The sequence below is a fragment of the Canis lupus genome, chromosome 15 (genome assembly GCF_048164855.1).
Source record: "Canis lupus baileyi chromosome 15, mCanLup2.hap1, whole genome shotgun sequence".
Lineage (NCBI taxonomy): Eukaryota > Metazoa > Chordata > Mammalia > Carnivora > Canidae > Canis > Canis lupus.
In genome coordinates, this window is record NC_132852.1 from 37225953 (window position 1) to 37231952 (window position 6000).

Genomic DNA, 6000 nt, shown 5'->3' on the forward strand with positions numbered 1-6000 from the left:
TGTAGAGGCTTCTCTCAGAAGTGAGAAGCTGAATGAAAATTCCAAATTCTGTTTTGTTTTGCCCAGGTAATGGGTGATTTCAGGGCCTCATCCAGATCCTGTGCTTGCTGCGGACATCTCATTTCATTTATCCAACAAGATGCTAGAACTATATGCCTCAAGTCTCTCAGCTCCTCAAGATTCAGATTAAATAATATTTCTCACATCACACCTCCTGCTGCTCCTCCCACTATACCCCATCCAATCTTTTCTGCTCCAATTTCTGGCAGGCACTCCGCCAGCCCTGGCCCTTGCAGCAGCCCTTCCCAATCACTGAGGCTGAAGAGCCTGCTGTATGAATCAGGGGAGGTGGAGCCCGGTATATGGCGCTAGTACAGGGCACTCAATAAACACTGCTCAAATGCACGTGTCCCTGTCTCCACCATTTGGTTAGAGAAAAATTAGGAGCCCAGAAAAAGTAAATGGTCTATTCAATTTGGAAGCTGGAGAAAAAATGAGCTACAAAGCAAATAACACTGACTCAAAGGATAGAGGACCTTGATTCCGGTCCTGTCTCTGCCATCTGGTCAGTGTGTGAGGACACCAAGGCCCGCTGCCTCTCTGGGCCTCTTTGCCACATCTGGAAATGAGAGATTAGACTTAAAGGGAGGGCCTCACGCAGCAGACAGGCCCTGCCGGTTGAGACAGTATGCGGGGAGGGGGCCATGCAGGATGCCTACACCCCTTCCTGCTGTCCCAGGAACTTTGGCTCCCAGTCACTCTGATAGCCCCAGAACAGGGGTGAGGTTTCTGAGAAGCCACAAAGGGCTGTCCCAGGAAAGGGCCAGGATTCCTGGACCAGACAGCCCCTCCCACAGTCTCCTCTCAGCGCTCCGCCTCCTCCTCCAGCTGAATCTTCTGCTTATCCATTTCCTAAAGATCATCACGGAGGCTCTACAACCTTCCCTTTTTAACAACTCTTGCTGACGGAAAATTCTTCCTCATACCTAATCTAAGTCCATCTGCTGCAATTTCTGTCTATTTTCTCTCGTTCAATCCTACTGGAGATGGAGAACAGCTGGTCGCCATCCTCCATATAACATCCCCTCCTAAACCAAAACCAGTTATTACATCACCCCTCAGCCTATTTTTCTTGTGGCAGAGCATCCACCATCCCTCTGACCTGCCTTTACGGATTCTAGCTCTGAGCATCACTGAGCTCCGTGGCCCGCATTGGAGTAGGCTCCATAAGCTCCGAGTCCTTCTGGAGTTCTATCGTGCCCAGCTGGATCTAGGACTCCAGAGGCAACATCCAGAGAGAAGGGCAGTGCAGAAAGAGATCGATGAGAACATAGTCCAAGCCCCTGGCTTTATATATGAAAACACTAAGGTCAGAACACACGAGTAAGTGCAGTGCCCAAGGTCAAGTCTGAGGGATCGGGCTCCAGGTGCTAGACGCCAGATATTGCCGGCGCATTGCCCTGAGCAGCTGCAGCATGTCCTTGATGCGGCAAGAGCAGGACCAGCCTTCACTGAAAAGCAAAAGCCCACCACTGCCCAGGCACTCCCCTACCCAAACTCCATCTTCTGAATCCTGAATCCCGAGGCAGAAGTCTGCAACTCCACCATGAATGGCTCGGATTTCCATTAGGAACTCAAACACCACAGTCAGTGGCAACACTCTTAACTATTTACACCTTAGTATGAATAAGTAGATTTGATCCTATCTAACTCTTGCTACGGAGATTTAGAGGTGAGAAGAGAACAAAGAACAAAGGAACTGGGAGAATGACAGGCACGTTTCCCTGTTGGCTACTGTGTCTAGGGTCAGTCCTGTGCATGAGGGCTGATGGCAGGCAAGTGTCAAGACAGTGGAGCAGCGAGGGTCCTACCCGATGGAGTCCCTGCGCATCTAACAGGCCTGTGCTCAGAGCCATCTACCCTGCCTGCCTCCTGAGGGGTCGCCGCACCACCCCAGGTGCTCTGGTGAGGTCTGCGTGGAACAGAACACGGTGAAGTCTTGCTTCACTGCTCCTGCAGGGCAACTCCAGGAGCATCCCAGAATTCTTGACTTCCCCTGGTTAACTGTTGGAGAAGTGAGGTGAGCAGGGTGTCTAAAATTAAATCTCAACCTCTAGGGTGCCCTTAAGTGACAGGAAGGAAGAATCAGAAGGAAAGAAAGAAAGAAAGGCACATATCAGATTTTAAGTAAGATCGTTCCTCATGCAATAGCTCCCGAGTGGGCAGGGAGGAAGGAGGAATGTGGGTGTAAGGAAAAGTAAGTCAAGTGAACTATTTACTAATAATTTAGGGTATGAAATTTCCCTAAGCGAAGAATTAAGGGGAAATAACCTTGTGTGATGAGCACATTTCAGAGCCTACATTTCAAAACAGCCTTCACCCCTGTGGTGAATAAAGAGAAGCATCATACTCGAATCTCTTTACCTTTCAGGGGATATTCCAGACTATTTCAAACCTCCAGACACCCCCCACCAAATAACTGGGGAGTTCACAAGCAACCACCCAAGAAGAAAGAAAAGGTCTCAATGGCACTTAAAAACACCTGACACGATAAACATGTTTATTTGATCTCCCCAAAACCCCAAAATTAAATTTTAAAATAGAAGGACTCTGATAAAAAAAATTTTTTCAAAAAAAAAATTTCATGTTTTCAACCCTATTCTCAGAGGACAGTTTTCTTTAATAGCAATATTGGCACAAAATGGTGAGATCAAAGTAGGTTGGCAAAGAGATTGTTAACTGATGTGTTTATGATGCAAAGGAATGACAGGAAAGAGGAACAGAAAAGTAAGGAAGGGACTTCTACTTGCCAGGTAAGTCACCCAGGGCTTGTATGAAGGCAGAAAGGGGCAATGCCTGCTCAGCATAGTAGTTAAAAGAGAGAAAGCCTAGTTGCCTAAACAGGGAGAAGAAAAAATGCAGATCTAAGGATCGTGCTTGTCCAGGGTCCTGGCTAAAGCTACCATGTTTGATGACATGACGAGTAACAAATTTAATTTTCTGAGCACCAATCAGTCCCTTCCCACATAAACAGGTGCCATGCTTCACAAGGAACCAATCAGCCTAACGCAAGAGACTGAATTCTCCAAAGTGGATCACAGCAGTGGGGCTGGATCCTGGATTTCATGCCCCATCCAAGGTGAAGTGGCAATGATGGTGTTTTGCATGTCATCAATTATTCTTCAGCTCCGATTATCCTTTTTTTAGTCTAGAGTTGTTATTTTAACAATCTTTGTTCCAAATGGGGAACTCCAAGGAAAAGGAATGGGGAGGAGAGAGAAGACAAGGCGAGGGCTCCAGTGTGTCCCACTTGCTCCCTCTGCTCCCTCCCCCCACCCTGCCTTTTTCCTCTCCCGGCATGAGTCACCATTCAGGAGCTGGTTTAAAAGCCTTACTTTGAATGTCCTCTATCATGATAGAAATCTAGCAGATCAGCATCAATTGAAAGGACCCTCAATTTTCACTACCGGTTTTTGGTTCAAGGCACCCCAGAAACTCAGAAGCATTTTCTGGTTTCATTACTACCTTCTGGAAAACCAAAGAGGGCCCCCTCTCCAACTCCCTCCACTCACTGGGGGCCTCCTCTCCTGGGCTCTCTGGGGTCACCTGCCCTAGAAAGACCACAGGAGAGAAGGTGTGTGGCCAAATATGCCCCAGTGGCAGACAAAAAGCTCAGTGTCCACTCCAGGCTCCCAAACACAAAGGCATAATTTGCAGGGCTGCAAGTTTGTTTTGTTTACTGTCAGACATGTGCAGAAGAGAAAGCTGACTGTATCCTGACCAAAGGAAAAAAAAAAAAAAAAGTCAGGCAGCTGTTTTTTAACCATTGTGAGTAGAGCTCCGACAATAAGGACTCCCACCCAAAATAGCTGCATAAAGGAGCTGGAGGACCTGTTGTGGCAGTTAAAGAAGAATTAAAAGCTGAAAGTGATGTGTGAAGCCAGAGAAGGGTGAATGTCACGGGCACCTCAGCAGGAAGGATGTCATAGGGACAAGGGGTCGCTAGAGGTTCCCTCCCAGGTTGTTCACTTCTCGCCAAGACTGGGAATCAAACTCCCCAGCTTCAGGTCTAGGAGAGAGATTGGGGTGAGGCAATTCACCTGAGCTGCCCAAAGCCCCTGAGACTTGTAAGATCAGACCCGGACTGGCAGCTTCAGAGCATCCCGCAGGTCAGAGGACACACCTGGCGAAGTGCTGTAGGGCATTCGAATAGGAGCTGCCTGCGCCAAAGCAGGAAGTTCAAGACCAAGCACATCACCTTTCTCTCCATGGGGACCTCGCTTCCTAGGAGGCCTATCTAACACCTCTCACTTGCAGAAGCCCGGGGAAAGGAGTTTGCCCCGGACCCAAAAGCGGGTCTCAGAGCAAGGGAGGCCCTTGCGGTCTCACAATTTAGAATGCACGAGGGTGTTTTGAGGCCGAACCAGCTGCTGACCGTGGCGAGCTTTTTTGCTTGAAGAGCGATGATCAGAAACAGAGTAGACGGTGGCTCCAGCACCCTCTGGGGCGGGGACCTACCTGCGCACCTGCGGAGGCGGCTCCTAGGAGTCTGCCCCTGCCACCAGCCTCCACCCTTTAGAGCCACTGGCCTGTCTGCCCTGGACAGCCCTTCTCTGATAAGGGTGTAACCTTCACAGGGGATCCGTTGAGCTTCACCCCCTTTACTTCAGGACACACCAAGCCTGGAAAGCCTTCCGGTTTTCGGGAGCTATAATCAATTAAGTAATTTCTCTTCAAGCTCTGAGAACTGTGTCTCGTTGGTTTCTCACCAAGTTGTGTGTCACACGGATGCCCATCAGGTCAAACAGGACAGCCACCCACACCCCCGGGAGATTTCTTTTTCCACCAATATAAGGAACGGAGACAGAGCAAGCAAAGGGTGGGAGGGCGGGAGGAGACAGAAGTTTGAGGAAGGCCTCAAGTTGAAGGTCACGGAGTTAGGGGGAGGCAGGTCAAGGTAAGGAAAGGGGCAGACCCTCCGGCACAAAACCCACCCCACCAATCCTGTTTCTGGGCACCGGCCTCGCAACGATGGGTCGGCCAGGAAGCCGCGCATCCAGGGGTCCCACTCCCTTCACCCCACGAACCTGGATGTGCCCCCCGGCCGTGCAGTCAGTCACCTGGCCCCTGACCAGTCCTATTTCCACAGACCTGAGTGCAGCTAATTGAGAGAGTAGTAAACAAAGCCAGTTCCCGGCAGCGCAGAAGTTTTCCAGATCGTCAGCTGGTTCTCATCCCGACAAAAGACGGCGATCTCCCACCTCTGCCGCGTCTCCCGCCCTAAACTTTTCTCTTCTTCCCGCAATTCCTCTGCCTCTGCCCCCCGCCAGCCGCGGAGCACGGCCGCAGGAGCAGCCCCCCCGGGGCGCGGGCGGGAGTACCTTCTCGGCGGGGCGGACGGGCCGGCGGCGGCTGGAGCCCGCGAGCGGCGCAGGACGCGGTCGGGGGAGCCCCTGAGGACGACGCCTTCCCGGCTCGGCGACCAGACCTTTCGGCGGCTCGGCCCGACTGTGCGAGCGAGGCACTTGGCAATTATCTGCGGGCGCCGACGCCCCGCCCCCTGCTCCCGCGATTGGCTCTCCGCGCCCGGGCAGGACCGCATTGGTTTCAGCCGACCTCACTCATTGCTTCGGCTCCTACTATTATCTAAGCCATCAAAGGAAATAATTCCGTGTTTCATTGACAACCTGTAAGGCTCTCCTCGGGCCCCGGGGTGGGGGCAGGACTGGGAGTCCAGGGGAGGGAGGAGGGGAGAGTAGAAAAAGTGGGGGGGGGGAGGGAGGAGAGCTCGAGAAGGGGTGGGGGGGGAGAGAGGGAGAGAGAGGGAGAGAGATGGAGCTATCAAGCAATCAGATTCTTGCTCCAGCATTTTAACTTCCACAAAACAGAGCCCATAGCAACAATTTTCTGGCCTTATTCCCCCCCCCCCCCGCCCCCAAACTGGTGCCTGTTCCTGAGGGCAGAAAGAAATGTAACAGCGGGGTTTCTGCCGTTGTCAGG

The 6000-nt window shown here is 51.5% G+C and overlaps 1 protein-coding gene across 3 annotated transcripts in view; it reads right to left on the reverse strand.

The window, feature by feature from the left end:
- The window catches only part of ZMAT4 (zinc finger matrin-type 4), a 339499-nt gene extending 333950 nt beyond the window's left edge, over positions 1–5549 (reverse strand). Inside the window, exon 1 of one of the 3 annotated variants that reach the window (XM_072776591.1) lies at positions 5382–5549. The gene's annotated coding sequence lies outside the window, so the exon portion shown is untranslated. Of the gene's footprint in view, positions 1–5087; positions 5113–5151; positions 5345–5381 lie in introns of those variants that run through there. The other 2 variants (XM_072776592.1, XM_072776594.1) reach the window with 2 other exon arrangements.
- Positions 5550–6000: the final 451 nt, after the last annotated feature.